The sequence below is a fragment of the Ranitomeya variabilis genome, chromosome 4 (assembly GCF_051348905.1).
Source record: "Ranitomeya variabilis isolate aRanVar5 chromosome 4, aRanVar5.hap1, whole genome shotgun sequence".
NCBI classification, from domain to species: domain Eukaryota; kingdom Metazoa; phylum Chordata; class Amphibia; order Anura; family Dendrobatidae; genus Ranitomeya; species Ranitomeya variabilis.
In genome coordinates, this window is record NC_135235.1 from 650,673,324 (window position 1) to 650,693,049 (window position 19,726).

The 19,726-nt window shown below is 48.6% G+C and overlaps 1 protein-coding gene across 1 annotated transcript in view; it reads left to right on the top strand.

The window, feature by feature from the left end:
• The first annotated feature begins 6,675 nt into the window (after nucleotides 1–6,675).
• The window catches only part of LOC143766165 (uncharacterized), a 48,027-nt gene continuing 34,976 nt past the window's right edge, over nucleotides 6,676–19,726 (top strand). Inside the window, exon 1 of the mRNA XM_077253631.1 lies at nucleotides 6,676–6,758. The gene's annotated coding sequence lies outside the window, so the exon portion shown is untranslated. The remainder of the gene's footprint in view (nucleotides 6,759–19,726) is intronic.

The window sequence follows — 19,726 nt, forward strand, 5'->3', positions numbered from 1 at the left end:
GGGGCAATATCCTTGGCCCCTTCCTAGGCTATGAATATCAGCCCACAGCTGTCTGCGTAGCCTTTCTGGCTATAAAATATAGGGGGGACCCCACATCATTTTTTTTTCATTATTTTAATAGCCAGTAAAGGTATGCAGACAGCTGCGGGCTGATATTAATAGCCTAGGAAGGGGCCATGGATATTGCCCCCCCCCCAGGCAACGAAAACCAGCCCAGAGCCGCCCCAGTAAGGGCGCATCTGTACGATGCGCCAATTCTGGCACTTAGCCCTTCTCTGGCTACAAATATTGGCCCCCAGCCGACGGATTTCCCCCTCTAGCACAGAAAATTGCATGGGAGCTCACGCCATTTTTTTCCCGCTTTTTTTTTTTTAATGAAACATTGTTCATTAATAAACATTGGCCTTGCTATTATACATCTATGCATATATCTATATATATACATAGGGATATATACATAGATATCCATCTATAGATAGATAGATACACAGTGCCTTGCAAAAGTATTCGGCCCCCTGGAACTTTTCAACCTTTTCCCACATATCATTCTTCAAACATAAAGATACCAAATGTAAATTTTTGGTGAAGAATCAAGAACACGTGCAACACAATTGTAAAGTTGAACAACATTTATTGGTTAGTTTTAATTTTTGTGAAAATTCAAAAACTGAAAAGTGGGGCGTGCAATATTATTCGGCCCCTTTACTTTCAGTGCAGCAAACTCACTCCAGAAGTTCATTGTGGATCTCTGAATGATCCAAAGTTGTCCTAAATGCCTAATGATGATAAATATAATCCACCTGTGTGTAATCAAGTCTCCATATAAATGCACCTGCTCTGCGATAGTCTCAGGGTCCTGTTTGAAGCACAGAGAGCATCATGAAGACCAAGGAACAGAACAGGCAGGTCCGTGATCCTATTGTGGAAAAGTTTAAAGCCGGATTTGGATACAAAATGATTTCCAAAACTTTAAACATCCCAAGGAGCACTGTGCAAGCGATCATATTGAAATGGAAGGAGTATCATACCACTGCAAATCTACCAAGACCCGGCCGTCCCTCTAAACTTTCATCTCAAACAAGGAGAAGACTGATCAGAGATGCAGCCAAGAGGCCCATGATCACTCTGGATGAACTGCAGAGATCTACAGTCTGTCCATAGGACAACAATCAGTCATACACTGCACAAATCTGGCCTTTATGGAAGAGTGGCAAGGAGAAAGCCATTTCTCAAAGATATCCATAAAAGGTGTTGTTTAAAGTTTGCAACAAGCCACCTGGGAGACACACCAAACATGTGGAAGAAGATGCTCTGGTCAGATGAAACCAAAATCGAACTTTTTAGCAACAATGCCAAACGATGTTTGACGTAAAGGCAACACAGCTCATCACCCTGAACACACCATCCCCACTGTCAAACATGATGGTGGCAGCATCATGGTTTGGGCCTGCTTTTCTTCAGCAGGGACAGGGAAGATGGTTAAAATTGATGGGAAGATGGATGGAGCCAAATAAAGGACCATTCTTGAAGAAAACCTGTTGGAGTCTGCAAAAGACCTGAGACTGGGATGGAGATTTGTCTTCCAACAAGACAACGATCCCAAACATAAAGCAAAATCTACAATGGAATGGTTCACAAATAAAGGTATCCTGGTGTTAGAATGGACAAGTCGAAGTCCAGACCTCAATCCAATTGAGAATCTGTGGAAAGAGATGAAAACTGCTGTTCACAAACGATCTCCATCAAACCTCACTGAGCTCGAGCTGTTTGCCAAGGAAGAATGGGTAAGAATTTCAGTCTCTCGATGTGCAAAACTGATAGAGACATACCCCAAGTGACTTGCAGCTGTAATTGCAGCAAAAGGTGGCGCAACAAAGTATTAAGTTAAAGGGGCCGAATAATATTGCACGCCCCACTTTTCTGTTTTTGAATTTCCACAAAAATTTACTATAACCAATAAATTTCGTTCAACTTCAACACAATTGTTTTCCACTTGTTGTTGATTCTTCACCAAAAATTTACATTTGGTATCTTTATGTTTGAAGCATGATATTGTGGGAAAAGGTTGAAAAGTTCCAGGGGACCGAATACTTTCACAAGGCACTGTATCTATAGTGGGTGGTCCAAAAGTAGGTGGACAGTATGTGTAATAGGGATATGAAGGGGGAGATTTATCACACATGGTGTAAAGTGAAACGGATTCAGTTGCCCTTAGCAACCGATCAGATTCCACTTTTCATTCTTCGCAGACTCTTTGGAAAATGAAAGGTGGAATCTCATTGGTTGCTAAGGGCAACTGAGTCAGTTTCACTTTACACCATGCATAGCTCCCAACCGTCCATCATTGTGCGGGACTGTCCCGGTTTTGAGCCTTTGCCCCGCTGTCCAGCACGGGATGCTCTGCTTCCCGCAGACAGCAGGATCGACACGCCCCCTTGTGTTAAGCCATGCCCCGGGCCCTTACCCTTCCATATGGCTGCCTGCTTTCTGCACACAGGACCTGTGATGAGGTCACAGGAGGAGAGGAGTCAGGGGTCACATGATCGGGACCTCCGTGGATTGCAGGACTCGGCTGTGCTGGTTGCCAACTTGCCACATGTTGCTGCAGGATGAGGTAAGTAATGCTTTGTGTGGGGTCAGGAGGTGTACAGTGTGGATGTAGCAGAGCCATGTGTGTATGAGGTGTATGGAGCAGAGCCGTGTGTGTGCGAGGTTTAAGGAGCGGAGCCGTGTGTGTATGAGGTGTATGGAGCGGAGCCGTGTGTGTATGAGGTGTATGGAGCGGAGCCGTGTGTGTATGAGGTGTATGGAGCAGAGTCGTGTGTGTACGAGGTGTATGGAGCAGAGCCGTGTGTGTACGAGGTGTATGGAGCAGAGCCGTGTGTGTACGAGGTGTATGGAGCAGAGCCGTGTGTGCATGAGGTGTATGGAGCGGAGCTGTGTGTGTATGAGGTGTACAGAGCAGAGCTAAATGTGTACGAGGTGTACTGAGCGGAGCCGCGTGTGTACGAGGTGTACGGAGCGGAGCCGTGTGTTCAAAGTGTACGGAGCGCAGCCACGCGTGTAGGAGTAGCTATGTGTGGCCATTATATGGTACGAAGTATCATGTGTGGCCAATATACAGTATAGAGCATCATGTGGGGCCATTATACAGTATGGAGCATCATGTGCGGTCATTATACAGTATTGAGCATCATGTGGGGTCATTATACAGTATGGAGCATCATGTGCTGTCATTACAGTATGGAGCAACATGTGGGGCCATTATACAGTATGGAGCATCATGTGCAGCCAATATACAGTATGGAGCATCATGTGCGGTCATTATACAGTATGGAGCATCATGTGCGGTCATTATACAGTATTGAGCATCATGTGGGGTCATCTATATATATAAGAGGCATCGTGATTACTCGCTAATCCTGTCCCCTGCACAGTAGCTCTGCCACCACATCACCACACATAATCCTGCACCCCACCCCATTACCACACATAATCCCGCCCCACCACATTACCACACACAATCCGCACATCACCACACACAATCCCGCCCCCCACAAATCCCGCCCCCCACCACATCACCACACATAATCCCGCCCCTTCAACACATCACCACACATAATCCCGCCCCCAACACATCACCACACATAATCCCGCCACATCACCACATAATCCCGCCACCCCACCACATTATTACACATAATCCCGCCCCCCACCACATTACCAAACATAATCCCTCCCCCCACCACATTACCACACATAATCCCGCCCCCCACCACATTGCCACACATAATCCCGCCCCCCCACCACATTACTACAGATAATCCTGCCCCCACCCCATTACCACACATAATCCCGCCCCCCCACCCCATTACCACACATAATCCCGCCCCCCACCCCATTACCACACATAATCCCGCCCCCCATATCACCACACATAATAGTGCGGTCATTATACAGTATGGAGCATCATGTGTGGCCATTATACAGTAAGGAGCACTGTGTGGCCATTATACAGTATGGAGCATCATGTGCAGTCATTATACAGTATGGAGCATCATGTGCGGTCATTATACAGTATGGAGCATCATGTGCGGTCATTATACAGTATGGAGCATCATGTGCAGTCATTATACAGTATGGAGCATCATGTGCGGCCATTATACAGTATGGAGCATCATGTGCGGTCATTATACAGTATGGAGCATCATGTGCGGTCATTATACAGTATGGAGCATCATGTGCGGTCATTATACAGTATGGAGCATCATGTGTGGCCATTATACAGTATGGAGCATCATGTATGGTCATCATACAGTATGGAGCGTCATGTGTGGCCATTATACAGTATGGAGCACTGTGTGACCATATTTTTTTTGTTTATAATTATTGTATATGAAACAGTGTGATCAGCAGTGCTAAATGGGTGTGGTTGGGACGTGGATATGGGTGTGACTAATTATGAATGGGTGTGGTCAGAGGCGTGGCCTAAAATTTGCCGCGACGCGTGTTGCGCGCCGCAAACTTTGTCCCTCTTTCCCATCTTCAAAAGTTGGGAGGTATGACCATGTTTGATAAATCTCCCCCTTCATAACCCTATTACACATACTGTCAACCTACTTTTGGACCACCCTGTATATATATATATAATATATATTATGTGGATATATCTATAGATATAACTATGGATATATCTATAGAAAGGCATAAAAAACGCTCAGATTTTTACCTTGCGTTTTCTGCTAAGAGATGCGCATTCAGTGCAGAAAAATCCGCAGACAAATCCGCAACGTGTGCACATACCCTTACGCCGGGGTCACACTTGCGCGTGCAATGCGAGAAACTCCTGCATCAATACCCAGCACTGCCGCCCGGAGCGTTCAGCTGCATGTATTTTTATGCAGCTGCACACTCCAGTTCCGAGTGCTGGCGGTAGTGCTGGGTATTCATGCGCGAGTTTCTCGCATTGCACACGCAAGTGTGACCCCGGCCTTATAAAGTCATCTGCACTGACATCCCCAGACTGTGAAGAAATCAATTAAAAGGGAAAGTGTTTCTTGTAGGAACAGGGGATAATTTATGGCACTTTCTGGAGTAGATTATAGGAAATTTTATTGGCTAATTCCCCTTTCACACATCAGTTTTTTGCCATCAGTCACAATCTGTCGAATTTGGAAATAAACGGATCCGTAGCAGACTCTGACAAACTGATGCGACGGATCCGTTTTTTTCAATGGATCCGACTAGGGGGCTGGCTAAAGGATCCTAAAAAAATTAGAGCATGCTCAGTTAAAAAAAAAAAAACGGAATCTGTCGCTGGATTCCATCATTTGACGGATCCGGCGCCCATAGGCTTTCATTCTAACATACGACAAACAGTGACGGATCCATCGCTGTCTGTTTTTTCGATGGAGACAAAAACGTTACTTTGTCCTTTGTCTCCGGCCTCCGGACAATTTTCAACGGATCCGGCGAACGACGGATGAAACGGGAGGCCATCCATCACAATCCGTCACTAATACAAGTCTATGAGAAAAAAACGGATACGGCAGCATCATTCGCTGAATCTGTTTTTTTCTAAATTTGATGGATTGCGACTGATGGCAAACAAAATGATGTGTGAAAGGGGCCTACGTGTGCGGGCTCAGAACGCCTTAGGCTGCTTTCACACATCAGTTTTTTGCCATCAGTCACAATCCGTCGAATTTTGAGAAAAACGGATCCATCGCAGATTGTGAAAAAGTGATGTGATGGATCCGTTTTTTTCACCAGATTTGACTAGCTGATCCAGCTTATTGTATCCTAAAAAAATCAGAGCATGCTCAGTTAAAAAAATCAGATTCCGTAGCCGGATTCCATTATTTGACGGATGCGGCACCATATACTTTCATTCTAGCAAACGACGGAGGGGGTTGGATCCGTCGCTGTCCGTTTTTTCCACGGATACAAAAAACGTTACTATGTCCATTTTCTCTGGACGCCAGATAAACAATTTTCAACGGATCTGGCAAAAAATGGATGAAACATGAGACCATCCGTCGCAATCCGTCGCTAATACAAATCTATGAGAAAAAAACAGATCCGACGGCAACTTTTGCCAGATCCGTATTTTTCAAAATTCGCCGGATTGTGACTGACGGCAAAAAACTGATGTGTGAAAGAGGCCTAAGTCATGTGCAGTGAGCTGAGGTGTATGCGCCACACCCACAAAAAGAAAATAGAAATTAAAATCATCCTTACGTTTCAAAAAATTATACACCTCGTACACACGGCTCATCTCTGTACACCTATGGCTCCACGCCGAACACACACGGCTCTGCTCCGTACACCTCGTACACTCGCGGCTCCGCTCCATACACGCTGTACACACGCGGCACCGATCCGTACACATCGTACAAGCGGCTCTGCTCCGTACACCTCGTACACACACGGCTCCGCTCCGTACACCTCGTACACACACGGCTCCTCTCCATACACCTCGCACACACACGGCTCTGCACCGTCCACCTCGTACACACACGGCTCCGCTCCGTACACCTCGTACACACACGGCTCTGCTACATCCACCCTGTAAACCCCTCCTGACCCCACACAGAAACTTCCCCTCATCCAGCACCATGACAACCAGCACAGCAGAGTCCTGCATACACTGAGGCCCCTGATCATGTGACCCCTGACTCCTCCCCTCCTGTGACCTCATCCCAGGTCCTGTGCGCACAGAACAGCCATATATGTGGTGTGCGGCTCTGCAGGTGGAGGTAGGTGCTGGAGATTCCCCATTACTAAGAACTATAACGCTTTCTTCCCTCTCCTCTGATAGATACATATGACGCAACTATGAAGAACTGGAAGTCAGGAAACACATATTGCTCCCATAGTATATTGCCCCTGTCTGACACACACAGTATAATGTCCCCACAGTGCCGCCATCCCCCACACAGTATAATGTCCCCACAGTGCCACCATCCCCCCACACAGTATAATGTCCCCACAGTGCCACCATCCCCCCACACAGTATAATGTCCCCACAGTGCCACCATCCCCCACACAGTATAATGTCCCCACAGTGCCACCATCCCCCACACAGTATAATGTCCCCACAGTGCCACCATCCCCCACACAGTATAATGTCCCCACAGTTCCGCCATCCCCCACACAGTATAATGTCCCCACAGTGCCACCATCCCCCACACAGTATAATGTCACCACAGTGCCACCATCCCCCACACACAGTATAATGTCTCCACAGTGCCACCATCCTCCCCACACACAGTATAATGTCTCCACAGTGCCACCATCCTCCCCACACACAGTATAATGTCCCCACAGTGCCACCATCCTCCCCACACACAGTATAATGTCCCCACAGTGCCGCCATCCTCCCCACACACAGTATAATGTCCCCACAGTGCCGCCATCCCCCCACACACAGTATAATGTTCCCACAGTGCCGCCATCCCCCACACACAGTATAATGTCCCCACAGTGCCGCCATCCCCCCATACACAGTATAATGTCCCCACAGTGCCACCATCCCCCACACAGTATAATGTCCCCACAGTGCCACCATCCCCCACACAGTATAATGTCACCACAGTGCCACCATCCCCCACACACAGTATAATGTCTCCACAGTGCCACCATCCTCCCCACACACAGTATAATGTCCCCACAGTGCCACCATCCTCCCCACACACAGTATAATGTCCCCACAGTGCCGCCATCCTCCCCACACACAGTATAATGTCCCCACAGTGCCGCCATCCCCCACACACAGTATAATGTCCCCACAGTGCCCCCATCCTCCCACACAGTATAATGTCCAAATAGTGCCGCCATCCTCCCCACACACAGTATAATGCCCCCACAGTGCCACCATCCCCTCACACACACAGTATGATGTCCCCACAGTGCTGTCCCCACAGTGCTGTCCCCACAGTGCCACCATCCCCCCCACCCCACACACATTCTGATACCACAAGATGCCCCCCACAGTACAGTACCACCCACCACTCCGGCTAATAAATGCCCCCTTCTCCCCATTCCTGACACAGATTACCCAGGGACACAGCACCGACATCCTGGATCAGTTTCCCAGGGCTGGAGATGTGACCCTGGGCCGGTGCTATAGATGTATGAGGGGCATTTATCTACGGTGTGGGCTGTACATTGTAATGGGGACAGATTATCCCAGAAATAGAACTTTTCAGCTCTTTAGACAATGTCGCTGTATTTTAGCTTTTTCTTCACTTTATGTTTTTAATGACACTGTTATAGGACCCCATTGTCCACTGGCTGTCAAGGCAATATATTGAAATGTGCTGATGGGAACAGACCTCCTCATCTGTGCGCCTCCGATCAAGTAACCACAATTGAGAGTCCTCAATAGTTGATGCTTTTCAACCCTTTCACGAACTATGACATATGGGTACATCATAAGTCATGTCCCTGCACTCCATGCAAGCTCAGGAGCTGAGCCCGCATGTTTTCCTGCGCTTGACAGCTTATCTGATCAGCTGTCATTTATCTCTAACAGCCATCTGTGGAATCACGATCCACCCTCGGCTGTTAACTTATTAAATGCCGTTGTCAATCTCAGATAGTGGCAGTTAACGTGGTTGCGCCGGAAGCGTGTCACTAATCCTGCCCATCGACATATGTCGCATGACTGCAGGTTGGCATGGCAACACAGAGTCTGCAGGAATCTGTGGACGGTGCTCATAGCAGGTGAGCATTTTTCCTACACACAGCAAGGCTGAAACCCTGCTGTGTGCAGCACAGGCAATCGGATAATCGCAGCTTCTTGTCTTACGTGGAGACTATAGAAGCATGTGTAAAAGCCCACATCCTAGATATCACTGAATGAAATATTCCAGTTGTAAATCTTTATTCATTACATATTGGAATGTGTTGAAAACAATAAAACATACAAATGATCAATGTAAATCACTACTAATATCCCACGGAGGTCTGTATTTGGAATGATGCTCAAAAACAAAGTGAAAAATGAAGTTACAGGCTGATCCAACTTCAGTGGAAATGCCTCAAGACAAGGAAATGATGCTCAGTAGTGTGTGTGGCCTCCACGTGCCTGTGTGATCTCCCTACAATGCCTGGGCATGCTCCTGTTGAGGCAGTGGATGGTCTGAGGGATCTCCTCCCAGACCTGGACTAAAGCATCCGCCAACCTCTGGACAGTCTGTGGGGCAACGTAACATTGGTGGATGGTACGAGACATGATGTCCTAGTGTTAAATAGGATTCAGGTCTGGGGAATGGGCGGACGAGTCTATAGCTTCAATGCCTTCATCTTGCAGGAACTGATGACACACTCCAACCACATGAGGTCTGTCATTGTCCTGCATTAGGAGGAACCAGGGCCAACCCCACCAGCATATGGTATCACAAGGGGTCTGAGGATTTCATCTCGGTACCTAATGGCAGTCAGGCTACCTCTGGCGAGCACATGGAAGGCTGTGCGGCCCTCCAAAGAAATGCCACCCCACACCATTACTGCCCCACTGCCAAATCGGTCATGCTGAAGGATGTTGCAGGCAGCAGCTCTTTCTCAACAGCGTCTCCAGAATCTGTCACGTCTGTCACGTGCTCAGTGTGAACCTGCTTTCATTAGTGAAGAGCACAGGGCGCCAGTGGCGAATTTGCCAATCCTGGTGTTCTGTGGCAAATGTCAAGTGTCCTACATGATGTTGGGTTGTGAGCACAACCTCCATCTGTGGATGTCGGGCACTCAGACCATACTCAAAGAGTCGGTTTCGAACCGTTTGTGCAGACACATGCACATTTGTGGCCTGCTGGAGGTAATTTTGCAGGGCGCTGGCAGTGCTCCTCCCGTTTCTCCTTGCACAAAGGCTGAGGTAGTGGTCCTGCTGCTAGGTTGTTGCCCTCCTACGGCCCTCTCCACATTTCCTGGTGTACTGGCCTGTCTCCTGGTAGCGCCTCCAGCCTCTGGACACTGCGCTGACAGACACAGCAAACCTTCTTGCCACAGCTCTCATTGATGTGCCATCCTGGATGAGCTGCACTACCTGAGACACTTGTGTGGGTTGTAGAGTCCGTCTCATGCTTCCACGAGTGTGAAGGCACAACCAACATTCAAAAGTGACCAAAACATCAGCCAGAAAGCATTGGTACTGAGATGTGGTCTGTGGTCCCCACCTGCAGAATTACTCCTTTATTGAGTGTGTCTTGATAATTGCCAATAATTTCCATCTGTTGTCTATTCCATTTGCACAACAGCATGTAAACTTGATTGTCAATCAACGTAGCTTTCTAAGTGGACAGTTTGATTTCACAGAAGTTTGAGTCACTTGGAGTTATATTCTGTTGTTTAAATGTTCCCTTTATTTTTTTGAGCAGTGTATATCTATAATATAACGCTGGGAGCGTCACTCTGTCCGAAGCCTTTGTAGACTGCGCAGGCACGAAGCTCCTAGCGTTACATTATAGTGTCAGGAAAAAAAAATGGCGCCGGAAGGCGCGGACTGCCGGGAGCAGGGGGTCGGGAGCAGGGGGACATCGTCCACATATTTCCGCCCTGATTATGCTGTGGCACTTCATGCCACAGCAGTTTATTACGTACGCCATTCCTTTCCGCCGCCATAGCAAGTTGTTCCTCACGCCATTCCTTTCCGGCGCCATTGTCTTGCTCCTCCTGGTGCCGGAATCAGCGCCTGCGCAGTCCGCGCTTTCCGGCGCCATTTTCTTGAAGACACATTGCAGTGTGTCTTCAAGAAAATGGCGCCGGAAAGTGTGGACTGCGCAGGCGCCGATTCCGGCACCAGGAGGACACAGAAAATGGCGGCGGAAATGAATCAGGTAGCGCAAGTAACAAATTGCTGTGCCATGAGGCTGTGGCACTTCATGCCACAGCTATTTGTTACTTACGCCACCTGATTCATTTCCACCGCCATTTTCTTGGTCCTGCTCCCGGAATCGGCGCCTGCGCAGTCCGCGCTTTCCGGCGCCATTTTCTTGAAGACACACTGCAGTGTCTTCAAGAAAATGGCGCCGGAAAGCGCGGACTGCGCAGGCGCCGATTCCGGGAGCAGGACTAAGAAAATGTCGGCGGAAATGAATCAGGTAGCGTCTTCACAGGATCCCGCCCTCATTACGCTGTGGCACTTCATGCCACAGCGATTTCTTACTTTTAGGCCCCCTGACTCCGGCCAATGAATGTCTCCCTTCTCCCTCAATCGGCGCATGCGCAGTCCGCGCTTTCCGGCGCCATTTTGTGGGAAACCTCAGTATGTCTTCAAGAAAATGGCGGCCCGCACTCAGCACAGCCGCCCGCACTCAGCACAGCCGCCCGCACTCACCACCGCCACGCACAGCCGCCCGCACTCATCACAGCCGCCCGCACTCACCACCGCCACGCACAGCCGCCCGCACTCACCACCGCCACGCACAGCCGCCCGCACTCACCACCGCCACGTACAGCCGCCCGCACTCACCACCGCCACGCACAGCCGCCCGCACTCGGCACAGCCGCCCGCACTCACCACCACCACGCACAGCCGCCCGCACTCACCACCGCCTTGCACAGCCGCCCGCACTCACCACCGCCACGCACAGCCGCCCGCACTCGCCGCCCGCACTCAGCACAGCCGCCCGCACTCAGCACAGCCGCCCGCACTCACCACCGCCTTGCACAGCCGCCCGCACTCACCACCGCCACGCACAGCGGCCCGCACTCACCACCGCCACGCACAGCCGCCCGCACTCAGCACAGCCGCCCGCACTCACCACCGCCACGCACAGCCGCCCGCACTCACCACCGCCACGCACAGCCGCCTGCACTCAGCACAGCCGCCCGCACTCAGCACAGCCGCCCGCACTCAGCATAGCCGCCCGCACTCAGCACAGCCACGCACAGCCGCCCGCACTCAGCACAGCCGCCCGCACTCAGCACAGCCGCCCGCACTCAGCACAGCCGCACTCGGGCAGTAGAGCCGGAGAGAGAAAGATGGGAGCAACATATGGCAGAATGGAAACAGGAACAGGCACTATGGGTGCAGCACATTACAACAGAATGGGGGCACAGGATGGGAGCAGCACATGACAGAATGGGTTCACAGGATGCAAGCAGCACATGACAGAATGATTGCGCACGATGGGAGCAGCACATGACAGGATGGGGGTGCAGGATGGGAGCACATGGCAGGATGCGGCGCAGGATGGGAGCAGCACATGACAGAATGGGGGCACAGGATGGGAGCATCACATGACAGAATGGGGGCACACACATGACAGGATGGGGGTGTAGGATGGAGCAGCATATGACAGGATGGGGGCGCAGGATGGAGCAGCACATGACAGGATGGGAGAGCAAGATGAGAGCAGCACATACCAGGATGGAGGCCATATACCAATATAAACATACCTCCCAACCGTCCCGATTTCAGCGTGACAGTCCCGCTTTGGCACCGGGGTCCCGCTGTCCCGCTTCGGGCATTTAAAATCCCGAATTTGCGGCCGCCGGTGAAGCCCCGCCCACTTCCGGGACGTAGAGAGAGCCCGATTATTAAGCAGAGAAGAATAGAATACATGTCAGCACACAGAGTCCTGCATACACTGTGGCCCCTGATCATGTGACCCCTGACTCCTCCCCTCCTGTGACCTCATCACAGGTCCTGTACGCACAGAGCAGCCATATATGTGGTGTGCTGCCCTAGTGCAGGTGGAGGTAGGTGCTGGAGATTCCCCATTACTGGGGGGGACATTAACCCTTCAGCACTGAGATTCTTTTGGGGTCCCTGTGTGGTGTGAACAGTGAGGTAACAGCTGTGGACAGAATGCGGCTTCGCTGGTTGCACATTAGACCCAGTCAGACACCTGCAGGATGAGAGGACAGAAGCCCAGAGAAGTTCTCCCACAATGCGATGATTCCTCTCCCGGCTCCAGCACAATAATGTAGATACTAGTGATGAGGGAGCCGCTCTCCACTACTCGATCCGGCATCGGGGGCTCGGACAAGCTTGTTACTGGGGTATCACAGGTGATGGAGCGCCGTGCTCGAGTTCCCAGCCAATAAACATGCAGGGATTGCCCGCCATACATGGTAGTGTTGCCATACCTCCCAACCGTCCCGATTTCAGCGTGACAGTCCCGCTTTGGCACCGGGGTCCCGCTGTCCCGCTTCGGGCATTTAAAATCCCGAATTTGCGGCCGCCGGTGAAGCCCCGCCCACTTCCGGGACGTAGAGAGAGCCCGATTAGTACCCGCTGTTCGTTCCGTTCCCTGGGACTGCGTTGTAGCCACGCCCCCTTGAGTTGCCTCACCGCCCGCCTCTGGCTTCCTCCTCAACTATAGACGTGGGCGGACTCTGAGGACAGCGGCAGCACCCGGACTGGTTTCTGGCACGGGGGCAGAGTTGTGAGACACTCCGTGTCTGTGTGACCGCGGGAGCAGCGAGCGGATCTCCAGACTGTAAGTGAATGTATGTGTCTCTCCCCCTCTCCATGCAGCGCTGCCCTGCTGCGGTTACAGCAGAGACTCTGACAGCATAGGAGGACTGACAAACTAAACTTTGTCTCCCCATGGTGCGCGCACCCCGCTCCCACTCTCCCCCTGGCACCCATCCATCGGATTCTCCACCAACCTGGTGCAGCACCCCTTACATTCTATGGGGGCTGCCACCTGCCTGCGTTACATTCTATGGGGGCTGCCACCTGCCTGCGTTACATTCTATGGGGGCTGCCACCTGCCTGCGTTACATTCTATGGGGGCTGTGCAGCATTATATTCTATGGGGCTGTGCTGTATTACATTCTATGGGGACTGAGCTGTAATGCTGGATACAGCAGTCAGCGGCGCAGCTGGATGACACCATTCAGCGCCGTGGGAGTGGAAGCTGCCGGCTGCTGCGAGGGAGCGCGGTGAAAGGTGTTTGTGTGTACTGATGGAGAAGGCAATGATGGGGGTGGGGTAACCATGTGTGGCCATTATACTGCACCCAGCATTGTGTGGGGCCATTATACTGTACCCAGCATTGTGTGGCCATTATACTATACCCAGCATCGTGTGGGGCCATTATACTGTACAAAGCATCATGTGGCGCCATTATACTGTATGGACCATCACGTGGGGCAAGTATACTGTACGCAGCATCATGTGGGGCCATTATACAGTATGGAGCATAATGTGGCCAATGGCCATTGTACAGTATGGAGCGTCGTGTGTGGCCATATTTTTTTGTTCATAATTATTGTTAACGAAACATTGTGATCAGAAGTGCTAAATGGGTGTGGTTGGGGCGTGGCTAGTTGTGAAATGGGTGTGGCCTAAAATTTGCCGCGGCGCGCTACGCGTGCCGCTGACTTTGTCCCTCTTTCCCTTCCCCTAAAGTTGGGAGGTATGATATAAATGCTCGCCACCCGGGCGTAGAACAGGTTCAATAGCTAGTATCTGTATAAGCATCTTTAATTTCACCAGAGCTGTTTAAAAGAAGCTGATCTGTGATTGGTTGCTATGAGCAACAGTTTTCCCACTCCGCAACACCTCAGCAGACACTGACGGGGTGCGAGAAATCTAGCATCCCTGGGAACATAAGCTCCAAGCTATTGTCTGCCCCCCAGACATGACAGAAATGAATCACCCCTTCTTCTATTACTGCCGCGCTCTATTGTTACCAGCGTAGAAAATCGCATCATCAGCGGCCGCACACAGGGCCGCACTGCCAGGTTACATAACAGCACATCTTCGGGAACTCCCTGCTGAGCGCCACCCAGCTCAGGACTATGGGATGGAGGATGTGTGATGGGCATATGGGCACAGGACTATGGGATGGAGGATATGTATGATGGGTATAGGGACACGGGACCATGGGATGAAGGATATGTATGATAGGTATATGGACACTGGACTATGGGGTGGAGGATGTGTATGATGGGTATATGGGCACTGGACTATGGGATGGAGGATGTGTATGATGGGTATATGGGCACGGGACTGTGGGATAGAGGATGTGTATGATGGGTATATGGGCATAGGACTATGGGATGGAGGATGTGTATGATGGGTATATGGGCACGGGACTATGGGATGCAGGATGTATGATGTGTATTTGAGCACTGGACTATGGGATGGAGGATATATATGATGGGTATATGGGCACTGGACTATGGGATGGAGGATGTTTGATTGTTTGATGGGTATATGGTCACTGGACTATGGGATGGAGGATAATCATTATAATTTGTTATAGCCAACCACAGTTAGTTACTGTGCCCGGGCAACGCCTGGCTCTTCAGCTAGTATATATATATATATATGTATGTATATATATATATATATATATATATATATATATATATATATATATATATATATATATATATATATATATATATATATAAAATGGCTACTTACCAGTGGACTCACTGTGACGATTGTTTTGGGTAAAACTCATCTAATGGTAGAAAAGATGACCAATCTGACACAAAACACCTGAGGTTTGTCTCCAGACTTTGGTTTAGACTTTCAGTCTGACCATTAGTTTGAGGATGAAATGCTGAAAAAAAAATGGATGCATCCCTAGGTGAGAACAAAATGCCCTCCAGAATTTAGATCAATCTGGGTTTCCCAATCTGACACCAAATCGGAGGGCACCTCTTTGACAAACACCTGAGCCAGGGTCTTCGTGTTAGGGAAAGCAGGTAAAACAATGAAGTACACCATTTTACAGAACCTATCCACCACTACTAAGATAAGTCTTACCAAAGGTAGAAAGAAGATCTGTAATAAAATCCATAGATAAATGTGTCCATGGCCGCCCGTGTATGGTTTATAGTAGAAGAGCTCCAGATGGACGAGTATGCGGGGTCTTGGAATGCACACAGACATTGCAGGAAGACACAAAATTGACTACATCTCGATGCAACTTTGGCCACCAAGAACAATGAGAATGGACGTACAAGGTTGCTTTGCTACTTAGATAACCAAGGAGAGCCAGCTATGATGTGCCCCTAAAACTTTGAGATGCAAATGCAATGGTACAAACATTTTCCCTGAAGGAAAAAAAGGGGCTTTGAATACTTCTCCCTCCAGCTCATGACACACGGCAGAGACTACCACCCCTTCCTGTAAATAGGAACCACCATAGCGTCAGCTTTTTTAACCCCAGGAACGGAAGTGAAATTAAAATCAAACCTGGTAAAAAAAACAAAGACTATCTAGTTTGTCTTGGATTAAGATATTCAGGGCATTCGAGGTACAACTGAGTTTGATGACCAGTAATGACAGTGAAAGGGTGGACTGCCCCCTTCCAAAAAGTGACACCACTCCAAAGACGCCAACTTGATAGACAAAAGTTCTCTATTGCCTACATCATAGTTCCTTTTGGCTGACAATTATTTTTTTAGAGAAGAAGGCAAATGGATGCCACTTACCAGGGGATGACTTTTGAGACAACACAGCCCCCACCCCCACTTCAGATGCATCAACCTCAGCAATAAATGGTTTGGTAATATTGGCTAGAAATGAGTACAGGAGCAGTGGAAAAGCATTTCTTCAAAGATGAAAATGCCTGACGGGCGCAGTCGGACATCCTTGAGAAGTCCGTAAGTTTCTTTGCCATGTAAGGCTGCTTTCACACATCAGGTTTTTGCCGTCAGGCACAATCCGGTGAATGTTGAAAAAAATGGATCCATCGCAGATTGTGAAAAACTGATGCGATGGATCAGTGTTTTCTACAGATCCGACTAGCTGTTCAAGCTAATTGGATTCTAAAAAAATCTACGCATGTGCAGTTAAAAAAACGGAATCTGGTAATGGAATCCGTCATTTGACGGATCCGGCGCCCATAGGCTTCCATTCAAGCAAAAAGCCGGAAGCGCACGGTTTTTTGCCGCAGACAAAAAACTTTACTTTGTACGTTTTTTCCAGACGCCGGACAAACACTTTTCGCCAGATCTGGTGAAAGATGGACGAAACGTGAGGCCATCCAGTGCTAATACAAGTCTATGAGAAAAAAACAGATCCGGTGGCAGCTTTCACCGGATCCAGGGTTTTTTTTCAAAAAACGCCGGATTGAGCCTGACGGCAAAAACCTGATGTGTGAAAGCAGCCTTAGTGAGGGGTCTGACAATCGACGAGAAGTTTTTGATAAACTTACAGTAGTAGATGCAACACTTACAGATTTTTTAGCAGATTCCATTCCAGAAGTGCATGGACCTTATCAGGGTCCATCCGAAATCCTTATGCAGACACTAAGAAACCCAGGAACTGAACTCTTGTATGGCGAATTGGAAATGAAGGGATGGGCTTCACCAGAGTACTACAGGGAAGACCTAGGTCCCATATGATCTGAGCATCCACCATATTGCCTCCCACCCCACTATCCAAGAGGATGGATATTTTCTCAGTTTTCATACCAATAAATACTTCTGCGGGTAAGAAAAACTGAAATACACACGCGGAGGAGATATATGCATCCAAGTTGTTATCCCACACACAAACTGGTGTTAGAAGTTTTCCGACAGCTTTTTGTGCTTTCGTAAAGAAGCAAATACCCCACTGAAATGCCTCATTTTGCGACAAACCATAAAAGACTCATACTTAGAGGAGGCCCCTCCTAACTGCAACGGTTCTTCAGAGCATGCAGAAAGAACCTCAGTTTTAGGGAGTACCATGGGGGGTGGAGTCACAACAGGTCTATGTCTGAGGCGTCTATCAATGTGTATGGCCAGAGCCATGGCGGCCTTCAACGACTCAGGAGTTTTGTAAAGTGCTAGTGCATATTTTAATCTTTCAGACATGCCCTGACAAAACTGACTCCTTCAAGCAGGATTGTTCCACCGGGTGGCTGTAGCCCATCTACGGAACTCTGAGCAGAATTGCTCTTCCAGCCTGGAGCTTACACAGCTTAGACTCTGCAAGGGAGACACGGCCCAGATTATCATGAAGGCCTAGAGCCTTAAAGAAAAACAATAACCGACCAGAGAGACAGTGAATATAGGAAAACTGACTGAACAGCAATCTTGTCTGAACTGGTGCATAACCAAAAAAAGACATATAGTAAATAGATCAATGGTTGCACTCAATTTTACTGTACTAAAGAAAGTAAATGTGCGATACATGAAATGTGAATAGCATAATGGCTTGTGAAATCTATGAAAAAACACATGATATGCTTAGCACAAGATTTGGCCAAAAATTGTGAGCCCATCCACCAAACATCAAAGTAATCTCAGATCGGATGGGTACCTGACCTCTCTGCCTAGTGTGAACACTTACCTATGGCTAATAACATGGTAAAGCCTGCATTTATAGGAAGGTCGGAACCAACTGTGTTTGGATGTAATTAAAATCACAGCATGGTGAAGGGCGGGGCGTTCAAGTCAGAAAAAATAGTACATAGTAAATATAGGAAAACTGACTGAACAGCAATCTAGTCTGAACTGGTGCATAACCAAAAAAAGACATATGGTAAATAGATCAATGGCTGCACTCAATTTTACTGTACTAAAGCAAGGAAATGTGCGATACATGAAATGTGAATAGCATAATGGCTTGTGAAATCTATGAAAAAACACATGAGATGCTTAGCACAAGATTTCGCCAAAAATTGTGAGCCCATCCACCAAACGTCAAGGCAGAGAGGTCAGGTACCCATCCGATCTGAGATTACCTTGACGTTTGGTGGATGGGCTCACAATCTTGTGCTAAGCATCTCATGTGTTTTTTCATAGATTTCACAAGCCATTATGCTATTCACATTTCATGTATCGCACATTTCCTTGCTTCAGTACAGAGAGACAGTGAGTCTGATGGATGTGAAAAGGTCCAGGATTGAGAATCTCATTGAAGAAGAGAAATAACAATCACAACCCGTTGATCCTCATTCCCAGATGAATGAGGGCAAAGCATAAAATAAAGCTTGCAGGCTTCACAGAACACACAAAATTGTATCCCGTCCCCCAGAAAACCTATCCAGGTTCTGGTTCAGACTGACTGCCTGCCAGACCAACAGTTTGAGACCCTGAATTGCAGGTCTGACAGAGCAAGGAACAGAACCTGCAATTGTTTGGCAAGGACTGCAGAAGGATCCATACCATGATACAAAATGTGGGGCCAGTGAAAATGTAATTCTGTGAAGTCTTCGGTAAGGAAGGGGGCTTCAAACTGTCCTTGTCCCAGGGGTACTATTGAAGGTAGAAAGGCCTGTGTTTCAAACCTTACTATGCTCATGCTAAACCCTTATCTATCCCCTCCCTCACCCCATGAGGCATGGGACAGAAATGTAAGACACAGACAAAGCAAGGATAACCGAAAACCTCTATCATACAAAAGCACTAACCAACACCGGGGAGGAGGATAGGGACAGGGAGAAATAAACTAAATAGGAACTGAGACCAGGAGATAAACACACACATACTACAACAATCCACAGATCATTACTACAACAACTCTATTCCAACCACTTAGCTTTAGCACGCAGCACAGGAAAACAAATCTTTCACCGGCAGGGACAAGAAGGTCTGTGTCACTAGTGTGTCATATGCTCCTGGAAGTTCTGGGGTTAGAAGATCACTATGTAAATCACAGATCTAGCCTGTGTGTTTGTGTTCCATATTAAATGGATTTGGTTTCCTTTGGTCTTGATGGGGTTAACGACCCTTTCTATGCTGGTCTGAAGCTTGCAGCTCCATTTTCAGCTGCTTCTGATTTGGTCATTATCTCTCCCTACAAAACCTGGCCAGTCCTTCTCTG